Below are 19,646 nucleotides of genomic sequence, written 5' to 3'. Positions count from 1 at the left end.
GCTTCATATTTTGTATATAGATGCTTCATGTTACGAAGTTTCCGTCAGTCACATGTCCAATGTCCTTGACCTCATTTTCATGGTTCAGTGACCACTTGAAAAAAAAGTTCAGATATTTTGTAATGTTGTTATTATAAGTAATAGGATAACTATATTTGATATGTGCGTACCTTGCAAGGTCCTCATGTCTGTCAGAACGGTGAACATTTTGAAAACGTCTGGTTTTATAATTGCAATGTCTATGCCAAGCAGCAGGATGGGAGTAGAATTAGATTTGACTTATTTGACAATATTGAACAAAAACTGAAAAACAAAAACAAAAAAGGTCATTGAAATTCATTTCCTTATTTGATACATTGCTTAATGTTTCATCACTGTAAAAAATGAAAGATAGTACATGTAATAAGATTAAAACAATCTGGGCTGTGCATATTATCAATTTATTTACATATAATGCATCTCTCTGAATTTGATTTAAATAATTTGAATTCATATTTGATTGAAAGTACTTTTTTTTATATATATAATTCTATTTATTTTTGTTTGTGTGAACCCTTCTTAATTTGAAGATAACTGTATATTTATTGAAGGGAGATAACTCAAAAAAAATAATTACAAATCAAAGGGAGATAACGAAAATCTTTTATTATTTTTACTTATCATGAATCTCTCAACTAAATATATATACTAATTAATACATTGTCTTTAGAAAACAACTATCTTTATATGGTAAATAATTAAATGCCATACTGTAAATGAAATTTTGTTGTACAAAAATGACTTTACAAGTATCTATGCCAAAGTGTCATCTTATTGTTGAATGTGTGTATGATTGTATAAACTATGATTGTGTATTGTTTTTTAAGTTAGAATTTATCTGCTCAAGTTTGAAATATTGTTTTGTTTTATATGATAATGGATAATATTGTAACAGTGTTGTCTATGAATGTAAGGGGTCTTTTTTCTAATTCAAAAAAGAGAACAGATGTTTTTGATTGGGCGAAGGGCAAAAATGCTTCAGTAATTTGCTTTCAAGAAACCCCTAGTAATAAAGATATTGAAAAAAAATGGGAAGAGGAATGGGGAAATACATGTTTTTTCAGTCATCATAGTAACAAAAGTGCAGGTGTCAGTATTATGTTCAAATTAGGTCTTGATTTTGAAGTGCATAATTCTATTATTGATATAGATGGTCGTTATATTATCTTAGATTTATCCTTGTCAAGTCAACGCATTACTTTTGTTTGTTTGTATGGATTTAATACTGATGAACCTTCATTTTTTAATGACATTTATAAGAAAATGGTATCATTTTCAAATACTAGCTTTTTATTATGTGGGGACTGGAATGTTGTACAAGATACAAACATAGACACTTACAATATTATTCATAATAGAAACCCAAACTCACGAAAAAAGATTGAAGAAATAGTAGAAAGTCTTGAGTTATTAGATCCTTGGCGGACCTGTTATCCAAACGATAGAAAATATACATGGCGTCAATGCTCACCCATAAAACAAAGTCGGCTTGATTTTTTTCTAGTCACAGAGGATCTGTTTTCACTCATGAAAAATACTAACATTATTCCTGGGTATAAGACAGATCATTCTGCTATAACTTTCACCTTTTCTGCCAGTTTAGCAAAGCGGGGAAAGGGATATTGGAAATTTAACTCCCAACTGTTGCGAGATTTAGACTATATCAAAAAAGTTAAAACATGTATAAATGAGAGTATTTTAGAATATTATGAATCAGGCAACATAGATGATCTGTTAAATGTTAAACTCTCATGCAATGATCAAGTATTTTTTGAGTTGATAAAAATGAAAATTAGATCTTTGTCTATTGGTTACAGTATTGAAAAAGCTAGAGAGGAAAAAGCTGCAACACTTTTACTGGAAAATGACATTCAAAGTTTGGAAAATCATATGAACATATCTCCTGATGGTCAAATTCATGCAGCTTTAAACCAGAAAAAGTTAGAATTAGAAAATATAAGAGAAAGAAAAATTGAAGGTGTTTTTTTAAGATCCCACGCTAACTGGCAAGAGAATGGGGAAAAGTGTTCAGAGTTTTTTGGTAAATTGGAAAAGAAAATTTTTATTAAAAAAACGATAACTGAGCTCATAGATGAAAATGGAAAACATATATCAGATCAATCTAGAGTTTTACAAGAAGAAATGAATTTTTATAAAACATTATACTCAAGTAAAAATCTGGAATGTGATGATGATTCCTTTTTCAAGCACAATGTTAAACTCACAGAAGAAGAGAAGGATTTGTGTGAGGGTAATATTTCTTTTAAAGAATGTGCAGAATCTCTAAAATCTATGTCAAATGGAAAGAGTCCAGGCTCAGATGGGTATACTGTAGAATTTTACAAAGTCTTTTGGCGAGATATTGGACCTTTTCTTTTTAGATCATTATATTTTGGCTATGAAAATGGGGAATTTTCTAAATTTCAGTATCAAAGTGTCATTACGTGTATTCCAAAAGAAGATAAAGATAGACGTTATCTAGCTAATTGGCGCCCAATTAGCCTTATGAATACTGACACCAAGATTGCTTCTGCAGTTATTGCTAATAGAATAAAACCTGTTTTACCATCTATTATCAGTGACTGTCAGAAAGGCTTTATTAAAGATAGATTTATGGGTGAGAATACACGTCTATTGTATGATTTGATGCACTATTTGGAAAAGCATAACAAAACTGGTCTTTTACTACTAGTAGATTTTGAAAAGGCTTTTGACTCTATTGAATGGTCTTTTTTGAAAAAAGCATTGAAGAGTTTCAATTTTGGGCCATCTATATGCAGATGGTTTGAAGTATTTTATTTGAAAGCATCAAGTTGTGTTATAAATAATGGCCATCTTTCAAGCTTCTTTAATTTGGAGAGAAGCTGTAGACAAGGTGACCCCCTCTCCCCTTATCTTTTTATTATAGGTGTTGAGTTACTTTCTATGAAAATAAGGTCAAACCCCCAAATAAAGGGAACTTTTGTTCATGAAAATGAATCCCTTTTGAGTCAATATGCTGATGACACTTTCCTTGTTTTGGATGGAACTGAAACATCTTTGAGGGAGACTTTAAATTGTTTCGACTCATTCCAAAAAGTATCTGGGTTAAAAATTAATTCTTCTAAAACTAAAGCTGTGTGGGTTGGGAATAAAAAGTATTCAGATCTGATTCTCTGTCCTGATTTAAAACTTCAGTGGTGCTATTCAAATTTTAAACTTTTGGGAATTGAATTCTCTTTAGATCTTGATAGTATGCCAGAAATTAATTTCTCCAAAAAGATAAAGGAAGTGTCAGGCATTCTTAAGAGTTGGCAACATAGAAAATTAACCCTAATGGGAAAGATTACTGTTATCAAGACTTTGGCACTTCCAAAATTAATTCACCTGTTGACTGCACTACCCAACTTGCCAGAATCAAAATTAAATGAGTTGAATACTTTATTCTTTCAATTCATATGGAATGGAAAACCTGATCGAATTAGACGAAGTACTTTAATCGGAGATATTCCACAAGGAGGTTTAAATATGATTAATATACATAATTTTTAATATATACCTTAAGATTGGCTGGATAAAGAGGTTTTCATCCAATTTATATGGTAGTTGGCAATCATTATTATTAAAAAACCTTGAACAGTATGGTGGAGAAAGGGTATTGCATTTTCAAAAGGAGAAACTCAGAGAAATCTCTGATAGTCTTAGCAATCCTTTTTGGAAGGATGTATTTTTTAGCTTTCATGTAGCAAGGCCTGCTACCAATATTTCTGTTCAAGATATTTTGTCATTAGATATTTTAAATTTTGCACCTCTAGTAGATTTTCCGTATTTTATTCAGTGGCATAGAAGGGGAGTGCAGTCTTTGTTTGACCTTATTAACTTAGAGACTAAGGACTTTTGTAATTTTGATCAGATAGGACCAAGACTTCAAACAAATAATTTTTTAAAGTATTATGGTCTCATTGCTAACATTCCAAAGTATATGAGAGAATATATTAAAGAAAAGATTGCTCATGTAAATTTTGAAACTTTTAACTGTATTGATATTTTTTTGGAAAGATTATTGTGTAACTAAAAGGCAAAGTTTGTATACAAAGATCTTGTTGACAGAAATGTGCAACTGCCAACAGAAAAGTTCTTACAATGGGAGGAATCACTAGGTATTGAAATTGCAGATTGGTCAGAATATTATGTTATTTTAAGAAAATCATGTAAAGACACTTATTTAAGAACTTTTCAATATAAATTTTTACATAGAATAATTGCAACTAACACTTTCTTATATAAAGTTAAACTTAAAGATTCAAAGCTTTGTACTTTTTGTAAGGTTTCTGATGAAACCATGGAGCATTTATTCTATGAATGTCCAATAACACATTTTATATGGCAAACTTTTTCACAAAAACTGAAAAGATATTTTGTGAACTTTACATTATCTAAGAAGCACATTTTTCTTGGTCTTCAAAATGAGAGTTTACTGTTGAATTTGATTATTATTATTGCAAAGAACTATATATACAAATGTAAATTGTATGAAAAGAAACCAAGTTTTATAGGGTTATTAGCAAAAATAAGAAAATATCAGGAAAATGAACATTATATAGCAAAGAAAAATGGTACCACACCTTATTTTCAAAAATTCTGGGCCCCATTAGATTACATTTTTACTGATTAGTCACCATTACTTTTGATTCAAATCATATAAAATAAAAAATGAAACTTACAGTTCATAAAGAGCAGATCTTTACAAAGATAAAATTTTTCTTTGCAATACACAAGTTGATTTATGTTATGTTAATGCAAGTGCGAGAGTGTGTGTATGTGTGTGTGATTGTTTCTTTTCCACTTTTTATTATAATGTTAATATTTAAATAATATATATTCACATTTGAAGAAAAAAATGTAGTCAATTTTTTGTTGTATATATATATATCAAACGGTATTCAAACCTCTTAACACCATAGTCAGGTGGTGATGTAAAGGGATTGTAAAAGCCTGACTACTGAAAAAAAAAAAAAAAAAAAAAAAAAAATGTCTGTCAGACAGTTTTCACTTGACCTCGACCTCATTACATGGATCAGTGAACAAGGTTAAGTTTTGGTGGTCAAGTCCATATCTCAGATACTATAAGCAATAGGGCTTGTATATTCGGTGTATGGAAGGACTGTAAGGTGTGCATGTCCAACTGGCAGGTGTCATCTGACCTTGACCTCATTTTCATGGTTCAGTGGTTATAGTTAAGTTTTTGTGTTTTGGTGTGTTTTTCTCATACTAAATGAAACAGGTCTACTATATTTGTTGTATGGAATGATTGTAAGGTGTACATGTTAAGCGGGCAGATGTCATATGACCTTGACCTCATTTTCATGGTTCAGTGGTCAAAGTTAACTTTTTAAGTTTTGGTCTTTTAATCTAATACTATATGCCATAGGTCAACTATATTTGGTGTATAGAAATATTTTATGATCTTTATGTCAGTCGTGCAGGTTTTATTTGACCGTGACCTCATTTTCACAGTTCATTGCACAGTGTTAAGTTTTTGTGTTTTGGTCTATTTTTCTTCAACTTTAAGTAATAGGTCAACTATATATGTTGTATAGAGGCATTGTTAGCTGTACATGTTTGCCTGGCATGGTTCATCTGACCTTGACCTCATTTTCAAGGTTTATTGGTCTTTGCTTAGTTATCTTGATTAATGTTAAGTTTATGTGACAGTTGTAATAAAGTTTCAACATAATATCAATGATAAGAACAGAAGGCGAGACATTTCAGCGTGTGCACTCTTGTTAAATTTACTATAAAAATAAAGTTTTGAACTGTTATCAATATTTGAAAGTTTTTCAAGAGTGATGTTATTATACTTTTCCTTCACAATATATGTTTAAAAAAAAATTTGAGTGAATGTTTTATAAGTTTAAAAGGTTTATCAAAATCAACATATTCTTCTTCATCAATATTAAAGGAACACCAAATGAAAAAAGAATGGTGTCATACAATGAAATGCAGGATTATCATTTTTACAAACTGTACTAACACTTTACTCTTCTCTACTATTAGACTAAATATAACTCACCTGCTGTCATCAATATCATCCATAATTTTTACATTTATCTGGATTTAAATATCTCACCAAATCCTCCAAAGTTCTTAATAATTTTGAGATGGGGCCAGATTGACTTGGGACGAATCTACTTTGGCAGCATCCTTTTGAATCGGATTGACCTGATACTATTTAATTATTTTTTCTACTGGCTGTATACCTCTCAGTAACATGCTATTATCCTTTACATATACAGCTTGATAAGAGAAAGTTTGGATCAAAATTCAGCAAAGACTTTTTAGCTTAAGTTACTAAGCAAATTCAAACAGATCTTCTACTGTTGTAAACATTGAAGATAAACAAAAGGGCCAAGATTTAAGTATCATGATGTCACAGGACACAGGGCAACAGATGAAGATTGAGTCAAAAGAGTGTCATGGGACACTGATTTGAGAAAAGGACATAAATTTTGACACTTACATATAAGTTACATATAATATACTTATATCCTTATAATATTTATATATCTTTATTCCTTTATTTCATACCATAATAAAATTTGTAGGCTTATTGTCCATTAACACATGACTACAAGAAGGCATCATGATGTTAAATCTTCTGTGACATATATATACTGTTGGTAAGATACATAAAAGGAGTGAATACATACTTTCAGGCTGAAGTGTATGAACTCCCACAAAACTAGCATCAGTTTCCAAAGATTATTGGATTTATTCTATATTGAAATAAATCAAATTATTACACAATATCAAATTCTGAACCACCTTGAGGATTTCTTTTTGTCCAGTATAAAGTATTGAAAGTGAGGATTGAGTTATAAAAGTGAGTATAGAGTAACCAAAAGCGAGTATCAGGTTATAAAAAGTGAGTATCAAGAAGCAAAAAGTGAGTATTGAGTGATAAAAAGTGAGTATCAAGAAGCAAAAAGTGAATATCAATTTATAAAAGGTGAGTATCGAGTTATAAAAAGTGAGTATCGAGTAACTGCATGATATAAAAATCTGACCAAATATTTTAATGAATGGCTATTATTTATTTTGAATTTATTGAACCATAAAACTAATTATGGTTCAATAAAATCAAAATAAATTATTGCCATTCATTATAAATAAATTTCTATCAAAAAATAAGACTCAAAGAACTTTTTTATATTATTTATCTTGACAATAAGAAGGTACACACATGTTGGCGTATGAATACATAACGTCAGAGTGGGCGTGTCACCATCAAAATTGATAACATTGGAAATAAAACTAATAATTTTAACCAATCAGAAGACAGTAAATACACAAAATTTGTTTATAACAAAATGAAAATTAAAGTATGAAAGGAAATCCTGGGTAATATGAACTGAATTTGATATTTTCACTTCAATTTTTTAGAGGAAGTGATATAAATAATGTGGACATTTCTAGACCAATCTGGTTGTACAGTTGTATTAGAAAACTGAGTTATCTCCCTTTAACTGTTATAATATTTATCTGAACTAAATTAATACTATATATCAAACATTTTTGATTTTTGTCGAGCCTTCGACTTTAGTCGAAAAAGCGAGACTAAGCGATCCTATATTCCGTCGGCGTCGTCGGCGGGGTCAACAAATATTCACTATGTGGTTAAAGTTTTTGAAATTTTAATAACTTTCTTAAACCATACTGGATTTCTACCAAACTTTGACAGAAGCTTGTTTATGATCATAAGATAGTATCCAGAAGTAAATTTTGTAAAAATAAAATTCCATTTTTTCCGTATTTTACTATAAATGGACTTAGTTTTTTCTGCGGGGAAACAAAACATTCACTCTGTGGTTAAAGTTTTTAGAATTTTAATAACTTTCTCCAACTATCCTGGGTTTGTACCAAACTTGGACAGAAGCTTGTTTATGATCATAAGATAATATCCAGAAGTAAATTTTGTAAAAATGAAATTTCATTTTTTCTGTATTTTACTTATAAATGGACTTAGATTTTTCTGCAGGGAAACATTACATTTATTCTGTGGTTAAAGTTTTTAGAATTTTAATAACTTTCTTAAACTATCCTGGGTTTGTACCAAACTTGGACAGAAGCTTGTTTATGATCATAATATAGTATCCAGAAGTAAATTTTGTAAATGAATAAATTCTTTTTTTTCATATTTTACTTTTAAATGGACTTAGTTTTTCTGCAGGGAACCATTACATTCACTCTGTGGTTGAAGTTTTTAAAATTTTAATAACTTTCTTAAACTATCCTGGGTTTGTACCAAACTTGGACAGAAGCTTATTTATGATCATAAGATTGTATCCAGAAGTAAAGTTTGTAAAAAGATTACTCCGTTTTTTCTGTAATTTACTTTTAAATGGACTTAGATTTTCTTACAATCATAAAATAGTAACAAGAGGAATATTTTTATTGATTTTTTTCCTCATTGTTGTTGAGCCTGCGATTTACAGCAAAAATAGGCGAGACACTGGGTTCCGCGGAACCCTTACAAATTTTTATATTATGGGGATGAAGATAGTAAAAATAAAAACACATTCATGTCTACCTTGAAAGACAGTAACCCTACAGACATACTTTAATAAATTGTCTCATTGGCACTCATACCACATCTTTCTATATCTATATAATGTTTGAATCTATTTTCCATCATATTATTGTTAATTTTCTTGTTTTGAGTTAAACAATAAATGTAAATAGAAAATTAACAAATAGAAGGATTTGTATATATATTGAGCTTGAAATTTGGCTATTATTTTGTTTATGTAGCCTTTGACACTATTGTGTGCATTAATATTTAAAAAGGCAACCCTTCCCCCCACCCAAAAAAAAAATCAAAAGCAAGGGGGTCTTGATCTGTTGAAGAGCTTTCAAAAGATTACTATGGGCAGTTGGCTTTCACAACAAATTGAGCTACTGACTATCATGAGATTCTGAATATAAAAAATGGCAGTGTATGTATTATTACTATTAGCATTGAAATTTTGATATATATATATATATATATATACAACTCGTCTAAACATCAACCCAACAATGTTAGATCTGTAAATTTGCTTTCGCAAATTTTTAGTTCTTCCCTCACCGGGATTCGAAACCCATGCTGCTGTGATATCGTGACACCAAATCACCTGCACTGCAGCCATCCCGCTAGACCACACGACCACCTGGGCTCTACAAAAATAAAGCTTTCAGTGGCCATGTGTTACCTTTCCTTGTCAGTTTTAATCTAGTGGCGTACTACAGTACATGATATATAAGGCATGAAGATGTTATTGTTACAGATCAGCTAAATTATCTATAGTAAAGGATCCTACAAATTAATGTAAGATACAGTCACAGAAAATAATTATATTTATATATGTATATATATGTAAGAGCCAAATCTATATCCAGCCTCAAATATTTGTGTTCTTCTTGTCCTCAGGTCTTTGTCCTATAACATCATGAACTAAAATATATGGCGCTGTGTTCAGCCTAAAATCTGTGCCCTGAGACTTGTCAGATCATGTCACTACAAGACTTGTCAGATCATGTCACTATAATCCTTGTCAGATCATGTCACTACAAGACTTGTCAGATCATGTTACTACAAGACTTGTCAGATCATGTCACTACAAGACTTGTCAGATCATGTCACTACAAGACTTGTCAGATCATGTCACTACAAAGTGTGGCTGTTGTTTGTTCAAAATCTGTGTCCTATTCTTAAAATTGAATTCAGTAGTGTGACTTGACTTTGGACAAGTGCAAAGAGATATAGAAGGTTTCAGCTCTACCCTTTCTTATAGACTGGTCAGGTAATGTGACTTGACTTTGGACAAGCACATATAGATATAGAAGGTATCCACTCTATCCTTTCTTTACATTGGTCAGGTAATGTGACTTAACTTTGGACAAGCACATATAGATATAGAAGGTTTCTACTCTATCCTTTCTTTACATTGGTCAGGTAATGTGACTTGACTTTGGACAAGCACATATAGATATAGAAGGTTTCTACTCTATCCTTTCTTTACATTGGTCAGGTAATGTGACTTGACTTTGGACAAGCACATATAGATATAGAAGGTTTCTACTCTATCCTTTCTTTACATTGGTCAGGTAATGTGACTTGACTTTGGACAAGCACATATAGATATAGAAGGTTTCCACTCTATCCTTTCTTATACAATGGTCAGGTTATGTGACTTGACTTTGGACAAAGCCAGAATCTACAAACAGGTCAACATGGGCAAAATTATATCAATCAACTTCTTATTGCTCATTGTTAAAGGCCATATGGTGACCTTTAATAGATGTTTACAATTATGTCAATTGGTCTCTTTTGGAGAATTGTCTCATTGGCAACAATACAACATCTTATTTTTATATTCTTTGAAATAACATCTCATACATGTATATATCTTTAAGAAACATTGATTTTGGCCCATAACGTTTGCGCGCATTCCATGATTAAAATGTTTTTGATTTACATGTGTGCGCATTCATTTTGTATGTACAGGTAAAATAAAGATAATTCATAATAAAAATGACTTTAGTTATTATGAATTTTGAACATTTTTATAAATTTAGAATTATCCATATTGAATTCTAATAAAGTATATATAGTGATCATAAGGTATTAGTTTAAGATTCCCTAATTTTTTTTTAGATCCTTGGGCATCACTACTTTCAGGGGAATGCTTAACAGTCTACACTTAAGGAAAGGAAAACACATCATTGTAAATTGAAATTGTCTTGAATTTTCCGTTTTGATGTTTTTTTTAATGCATTATATAAGACTCTCTATGAGCAAAGATATGAATTGATAATTTTTAAATGCATATTATTGCTGTATATTACAGATAATTGATATATAATTATCACCCATGGAGAAGTAATTACAGTCAGACTGCCATGCTGTAATGTCAACATATGATCATCTGTAAACAATGGTCATTCCTGGTGAAGTACTGACCAGTGTACATGCATTAGAGATATAAATACTATAGGAAAAAGGTATGTATCATGAACAATTGTTATAAAAAGAATTGGTAATTAGGTTCTCAAATCAAGAATGCAGGAGCATCATTTTGTCTGTCTGTCTGTCAGTCTTCAATTTTTGTAACAGAAAAAGAACGAAAAGTATAATTTGCTGTTGTGCATACTTATAGCAAGGAATTATACAATTCCTTGATAATAGGTAAATGTGCATGTCATATTTTTTGACATAAGGCTCAGGAATGTTTGAGATAAACAATATTACCCACATTTTAAAAGAAGTCCAAGTCAATGTCAGAATAGTTAACTAAAGAAACTAGCGTGTCGCTTATCATTCTAGAGTTATGCCCCTTTACAACTTTTAAAACTGAAATGGAACAAAAGCATTCAAAATGATGAGTTGTGCATAATGTCTATTGCCATTAAAATTGTAAGATGTCTTAAAATAGGACTTCTTATTTGTTCCTAAAACAACAAGGGACAAATAGGTAGGTAGGTAGATGACTGTAATTGAGTTATCGCCTATACTTGTATGATTTTGCATAAAAAGTGGCCATTGTTGAAGGTGCAGGTGAGCAGCATAGTCTTTTGCTTTTTATTCCAGAATTATGGGTCTTCACCTTTTAGATTGAAGGTAATTTCAAATATCACACAACTCTCAGCACTTTATGTTTGGATATAACATCTACAAATTTTAGACTGCTGTTTAGATTGGAAAATTTAGGCCCCCTTTCAATATGAAATTTTTAAGTCTGATGTTCCAGTCTTATTGGACTTTTGACAGTTATATTTTAGGCTGATTTCTAAGTATTTCTTTGACACTAAGCTGTAAATATTACAGTTTATTGGATCAATACAAAAGTAAGAGGATTTGAAATTGAATAACATATGCTTTGACAGTTATCCAGTAAGCAGACTATTCTTACTTTTCTTATATAATTTTTGCAATAAAATGTTGGATTGGTTTTTTTTCTGTTCAGGAGTTCAATTACTTTTATAAATGTAATGAATTTAAAGTGTTTTAAATACACAATGTTTCATTCATAATAAAGAATAATTTTGTGGACTTCTTATTTTTTTGGCGGTGAAGGTAATGTGAAGTTTACTGAACAGGAAGCAAATTTAATGCTCTAAGGAAACTTTATCTCCAAAACACTGAAAAATGTATTATCAACCGGATCTTCTTGGGACCCCATGTAATACATGACTTTTGTGTTAGAGAGTACATTCATAAGATGAATGTAATTTGTTTTCATAGGATACTGACAGTTGTATATACTTAAGGGTTACAATACCTATTAATTGCACATTTGTAGAAATATTAGATTTGCCATAAATAGATTTTATTAAAAGCAAAGTATAATGTTACTGGAGGATTCTATCCATCTTTTTTTTTACAAATCTGGTGGTAGACTTAAGCATTATCTAGGAAAATAGGAAAATGTAAACCATATACTGTTACTTAGAAAAAAAGTCAACTGAAAATCTTTTCAGCCAGCAGCAATTGATAATGATTCATTTGTTAGAAAGATTATGTAAATATTCATTGCTTTTTAGTAAATAATCTGAACCTAATTCCCAGTTGAGGTTTGCCTTTTAAGAGCAGTAATGTCAATGAGACATTTTGTGGGAAGCTAATTGGTTCTAACTATTAAGAATGTTGTAATGTGAGATAATTCAAGGTCTTTCAACTTCCAATAACTAAAAACTTTATACATTTTTATTCTTGAACTAGAAGAGTTCTCATACCAGACAATTTTATCAACAATTTTACATAAGACTGGTTCCTTGAATATTAAGTTTTACAATATATATATAGTGACACACATTTCCTTTAGTAGTGAGTGCCACAAAATCAATGGTATCTATAACTAGCTTTTCCCAGTTTTTTCACTATTTTTGACAAATTTTGCTATTTTTCACCCAAAAAATCCATTATCCCACTCTTGGTAGACTTTTAGTATGTAACAAAGAAAGCCTTTTAGAAATAAAAAATATCAAAACAAATTCTGTTGCAATTTTTTTGAGGTTGGCCTCTTTTTTCATCTATTTTGACTAGACTACTAGGTAACTTTAATTTTACATTAATCCTCTAAAATTCTTACCCATAATAAATGACTCTGCACTGCTTGAACATGATTGGTTCATGTGGTCATGCTTTTATCTCCTGATTAATAGTGAAGTTGTGAATTTTAAAACTAATGAATTCCATATAATATCAGACCTTATGATATTGATAGTTTTCTATGAACATTATGATAGACATGTAGACAGAGAGGATTTTGAAAATAAATAACTCAGCCTTGATACATAATCACAAAAATAAATAAATAAATGGTTTGTTCTGTGGTAGTTTGAAAATAAATTACCTGACTTGCAATGTATTGAAAATAAATAACTCAGCATGTCTAATGGAAAGTATGAGATGGCACCAGATTCTTCATAAATTCATCTTTTTTTCCTCGCCGGGATTCGAACCCATGCTACTGTGATATCGTGACACCAAATCGCCTGCACTGCAGCAAATATATATATAACTCGTCTAAACATCAACCCAACAATGTTAGATCTGTAAATTTGCTTTTGCAAATTTTTGGTTCTTCCCTCGCCGGGATTCGAACCCATGCTACTGTGATATCGTGACACCAAATCGCCTGCACTGCAGCCGTCTTGCTAGACCACACGACCACCTGGGCTCTCAAAAAAAGAGCTTTCGGTGGCCATATGTTACCTTTCCACGTCAGTTTTAATCTAGCGGCATACTACAGTACATGATTTATAAGGCATGAAGATGTTATTGTTACAGATCAGCTAAATTATCTATAGTATATATATATAAGTACGTCTGAGTCAGTGACAACTCTACAACAGATGTATCCATCGGATCGCCATCAATGATGGTGATACATGGCTGTGTACATAATGTATATACAACTTGTCTAAACATCAACCCAACAATGTTAGATCTGTAAATTTGCTTTCGCAAATTTTTGGTTCTTCCCTCGCCGGGATTCGAACCCATGCTACTGTGATATCGTGACACCAAATCGACTGCACTGCAGCTGTCCCGCTAGACCACAAGACCACCTGGGCTCTTAAAAAAAGATATTCAAGTACGCCACTAGATTAAAACTGACGTGGAAAGGTAACACATGCCCACCGAAAGCTCTTTTTTTGAGAGCCCAGGTGGTCGTGTGGTCTAGCGGGACGGCTGCAGTGCAGGCGATTTGGTGTCACGATATCACAGTAGCATGGGTTCGAATCTCGGCGAGGGAAGAACCAAAAATTTGCGAAAGCAAATTTACAGATCTAACATTGTTGGGTTGATGTTTAGACGAGTTGTATATATATATATATATATACGAGTCTAAATTGAAAACTAAGTTCAAACCTATGATTGCGTTGGATAAAAACCGCAATTTTTATTCGTGTGCATGTCAAACAAATTTCGGTGTAGAAGGATCTAAAAACAGCACAAACAACATTTTCCGAAAGACCAAAAACGTGAAAAAGTATATTTAAACAAAATGCATTTGACTAACAGGTCGAACAACTGATGTTCTTAAAATATATATATATATTGTTCTAAATAGTTCTTAAAAAAATAAGAAATGAATCATAATTCAATGTGCTGTCACTTCTATTTATACTATCTCAGATAGATAGTTTTAAAAAACCTGTGAAAATCAAATTTGCAGTTGCAATCACCCATCTTACTCATCAGCTAACAGTAAAACAAAACTAAAAAATAGTGGACTTGGGAATAAAATTAGATTTTTACTGAAACCTGATGCATATTTATTGGAAATACTATTTTAAAGATGAGAAGAATCCATTAGTCCAAATGAGTATTGTCAACCTAGTCAGTACAATGTTACGATAAACAGCTATACTTACATTTCACTAATACTATTATCACATATTGTTGATGATCTCACTAACTATTTTCTAGAAATTAATTTAGTACATGTAACACTTATCATAGAAATAAATACAATCAAAATTCACTTACACTTTTTTAATTATCTAGCTCTGTTGCCCATCCCTGAAGAAAGTAATTATCATTATTATCATGATTATAGAAAACATATGACCAATGTCGGTTGTTTGTCCCAGTCTATTTACTTTCACAATTGTTTATCTTTCCTTAGAAACTTGGCAGGATTTATGTTTGAAGAGTCAGATGAAAAAAAGTGTAAGTTTGACAAAGCTTATTATTTCATTCACACTTTTGACATTATGAGAGCAATTATATCATGTCAGTACTGTGGCATGTAGGATGACCTTTTTTGTCATAAACTGATTAAGGTCCAAAGTGAAATCGCTAAATGTTCTTCTATTTTCTATTAAACATTCAGGCTTTAAATTTTCAACAAAAGGAAAGCATATCACTGCTTATGGGGTATATATCTCTCAGTTATTAACTTATTCCAGAGGTTGATGTTTTTAACTAGGGGTATAACGTTCTTAAAAGATAAATGTAGTTGTTTTAAATGTCTTTGAAACCCCATCATGACTTTGTTGACTGTTGAGTAAATTTGTGTTAAATTTTTTTTTTTATTATCCACAATTCCATTCTACTTTCCTTTCAAGCTATGAAATCAGAATATGTCTTTATCACGGAGAACTGAGATTTTGACTCTTTACCAATATATACCTTATAAATTTATTGATTTTGTGCAGTATGATGCCAATAGCTAAACAAAACTAAACTTTATAAAACATTAAATTCAGAAATGTTTGTGCTGTTTGTTATTATTTCGGAACAGTTAGTAGTCGTGATTTTTTTGTCACTCTAAAAAAAAATCAACTCAAATTTAAATTTGATAGCTGCATTAATTACGTCAAATCGCAATTTGTGTTTGTTGTTCAACAATAATGGATGCACCCCAAAAAATCTGAATTTACAGTTTAATATTCCATTTCTTTTACACAACTCATAAACTATATTGATTCAATATATATATATATATGCTTGTTGACTGTGGATTATGTCCTATATATTTGGAGAATTATTGAGATTCCAGCTATTATCTAAAAGAATAAAAACTTTCCCTTACAGATTGTCAGAACCAAATTAAAGTAACCTATAGCTTTGCATCAGAATAAAGAATTAATTGAACATATTCTTGCATATATCTTTCAAAACAGATCAATTTGATTACCAGTGGAACAGAAATTGACATACTCAGATAGACATATTGAAATCAATTCCTGTTATATACATTTTGTCTTTTGAATCATACAAGATATCATGTGATTCTGTATAATAGATGAAGTTTTTATTGGAAGATGTTATGTTGAGTAAAAGTGCATTATATATGTGTCAATGATTCACTGTTCAAGGTCATTGCTTGTATTTATATTTTTTCAGACCAGTTAAAGATTGATTAGTACTGAAAGGGATGAAGAATTGATATTGGATGGTTTAGTTCAGGATATTTTTTTTACCATACAGTCGAATAGCGATGTAGACACGATTTTGCACATTTCTTTTGGTTTGTTATCTAGAAACAATAAGAATTAATAGAAATGAAGTAAATTAAGGGGTTGTAATCAGGTTTCAAGCTGCCTTTTCAGAAACTAATTATTTGAAAAGTTTAATTAATATAAAATGAGACCTTGTGTAGACACATCAAAGATTTTTAAAACAATCAGTAAAACTTTTGTTTTTTGTGAAAATATCCAAAAATCATCAAACTTTAACAGGTGTATTTACACTTGTATGCAAATTTGTCCTCCATTACTTAAAATCACAAAGGTTCCCATAAACTTTGACATCATAATTCAAAACATTTGACGTCACAATTAAAAAGCGATTGTTGCTTGACTTCAAAAGGTGATTTGGAGTAGATCTAAGGTCATTGGAAGGCAAAATATAGCTTAATACCAATAGTGTGAATACTTTTATTGTTTGCTAGTTCCCAAGTGTATAGCAATGATTAAGGTTTCTTTTTTGCTCACCTGGCACACAGGGCGAAGTGAGCTGTCTTTTGTTGTAGTTTCTTTAACTTTTACAAAATTCTCCTATCAATCTACTGAGCCAATTTAAACCAAATTTCAGACACAATAATCATTGGCCTATTTAGTTATCTATAACTTTATTTTAAGGTGTGCCCAATCATCCTGCCTGTCAGCAAGACAAGACTTGAAAATAAATCAACATGACCAAAATTGCCAAGAAACTCTTTATAGTGATATGATTAATTGCCCTTATATGACAATTTTTCCCATCCAATATTCAGTTTAAATTTATAATACAAATATAGCCAGTCTATTTTAATTTCTTTTATTATTAAACAAAAGTCAATGGAAGAAAAATACAAATTAGATAAACATACATACCATAAAGAATATTCATTGACTAAAATAATGCTATCCATATATAATGAACATGAAAATTCTATTGACTCCACAAAAATAAAACCATAAAAAAAAACCAGGAGTAATGGGGTAATTTGAAACACAGTGTATTTTGTTCCGAGTATAGTTTCTAGTTCTTATAATTATGTAGATTGGACATATATATTTCATGAACAATAAACTTTCAAGTTCTGAATTTTGGACTATTTTAAGATTCCCTGATAGATTTTGTTGACAAAAGTTTATTTAACTATGTCGATCATTAACAGTTAAACTTAATATTTCAAATCACTTCATTGTTATAATTTTAAAGCATCATTTTGATTATTTAAGCATGCAATGATAGAAGATTGAACACAGAACAATCAAGAATTTGATTTGCCAGAAGTCAAAGAAACAGCAGACACAAGGTAAATTCAGACTACAAAATGTTATTCTGTTTACTATATAGTATATATCCTGACTGAATCTTAACTTTATTAAACAGGGGGTCAAAACATTTTGTTTTTCAAAACTGAAAAAAAGCACTCTACCAAACACTCATTGAAAATATTTCTGATACCAGAAAGATGATTTTAGAATTAATCTGTTACATATTATTTATTTATGCTATGCTATTTATATATATTTATAGCTGGTTATAGCTGTGTACAAAAGGAACTGTATTTTATACCAATGTTTTCACAACAATAAATCAGGTGTAAATAATTCACAGATTAACAATGGTTAGTAGCTATTACATAGAAATTATGATACTAATAGTGTATCAAAGATCTTGTGGTATATTCTTTGTTGGGATAAAAGTGTGGGTAGATTTATGGTCAGTTAACATCAGGGTTCAATCTGTGGTTTAACTTTTGTAGTCATCAAAAACATTGTCAAACTTGCATGATATTTTGTGAAACTTGAACAGAAACTTTTTTTATGATTGAGAGAGAATGTCCAAATCCATTTTTTTTTTCATTTTTTTTCTGATAAGTGGACCTATTTATTCTTGGCAATTTACATTCATATAGTCTCAGAATCAATAAATTTGTTAAACCTTTAAATGGCATGTATCCAAACTTTGAAATAAAATTTCCAAGATCAGTAAATAGCATCTGAAAAAAATGCTTGTATAAATATTTTTAAAAATGAAAGTTAAATCTAGCCAATATCTGATTGTTAATTTATCTTCAAAATGTCACCTGAACTGATCTATTAACCAAGAGAATTATGATTTCAAAAAGTTTGTGTTATTTGAATATGCAGGTAATGAACAGTTTGACTGGTGTTGAAAAATATGTTTTAAACAAATTTTATTTTATGAAAAAGATTCCTGTTTAAAAATTTGAGCAGAAATGGACCAAAAATCTGTCACAGTATAAAATGTGTTAATTTTTTTTTACCTAAAGAAAAACTTTTAAAAAAATATTTCATAATGAAAATGTCAAATCTAGTATTTCTATACATAAATAGCGAATACCTTTATGATGTCAAATGTGACCTTAAAGTGAATAGAAGAGAGATTATTTTGTAAAGTACATTTATGTGTAGTCTATCTAATTTATGAATGGAACCACCTAATCTCCTTCTCAATCTATTACCAATGACAAACACCAATGAATACAAACATTTATGTGGTTTATACTTACCTGTAAATAGTTGTGGTCAGATTATACAAAATCTCTCCAAAGACAATTTGTCTGTGATTATGTATAACAGGTGTTCAGGTGAAATTCCCATACAAAGATTAGTGGACCTTGTTTCATGGAATAATGATTTTTTTGTGAAGGATTTATTACTTTGAAGAAATGATCAGGTACCTTAGATATGTACATATATGTATGTCAAATGATAGAAACTTTTCTTAGGTCAGTCAGCAGTGTAATTTTGGGATGCTGATTTCAAAGTTCCTATTTAAACTTTTAATAGTCATGCCCCTATGAGTTTGAGAAATTATACAATATTTGTAAGACATGACTGTAGGAACAGATTGAATTGATATCATTTGAAATTTAGAATGAGTATGAATTAAGTGAATAAGGATATCAAGTCCATTTAGAGGGGCATTTGATCTATGATCATTAATCTTAAGATAGACATGTGCATATGAGAAACCATATGTGCTGGCCTGCTAATTTTTTAAAAGCATAATCTGTTTCTTACTGCAGTATTGAGACAAATATAAATTATGAATTTGGTACAATGAAATTGGATAATGTATATTTCTTATTTATCTCAATAATGCTTTCAACTTC

The 19,646-nt window shown here is 30.4% G+C and overlaps 1 protein-coding gene across 10 annotated transcripts in view; it reads left to right on the top strand.

Moving 5' to 3' along the window:
• Nucleotides 1-19,646, top strand: part of LOC134724947 (pro-neuregulin-2, membrane-bound isoform-like) — a 71,383-nt gene that overhangs the window by 2,664 nt on the left and 49,073 nt on the right. For 2 of the 10 annotated variants that reach the window (XM_063588349.1, XM_063588346.1), the window contains exons 2-5: nucleotides 10,908-11,061; nucleotides 15,195-15,238; nucleotides 16,418-16,541; nucleotides 17,740-17,816. The gene's annotated coding sequence lies outside the window, so the exon portion shown is untranslated. Of the gene's footprint in view, nucleotides 1-10,907; nucleotides 11,062-15,194; nucleotides 15,239-16,417; nucleotides 16,542-17,739; nucleotides 17,817-18,040; nucleotides 18,132-19,019; nucleotides 19,208-19,646 lie in introns of those variants that run through there. The other 8 variants (XM_063588353.1, XM_063588350.1, XM_063588343.1 and 5 more) reach the window with 6 other exon arrangements.

The sequence above is a fragment of the Mytilus trossulus genome, chromosome 7 (genome assembly GCF_036588685.1).
Source record: "Mytilus trossulus isolate FHL-02 chromosome 7, PNRI_Mtr1.1.1.hap1, whole genome shotgun sequence".
Taxonomy (NCBI): Eukaryota; Metazoa; Mollusca; class Bivalvia; order Mytilida; family Mytilidae; genus Mytilus; species Mytilus trossulus.
Note: the sequence above shows the minus strand (reverse complement) of the source record. Positions and strands in the feature narration are given on the sequence as shown.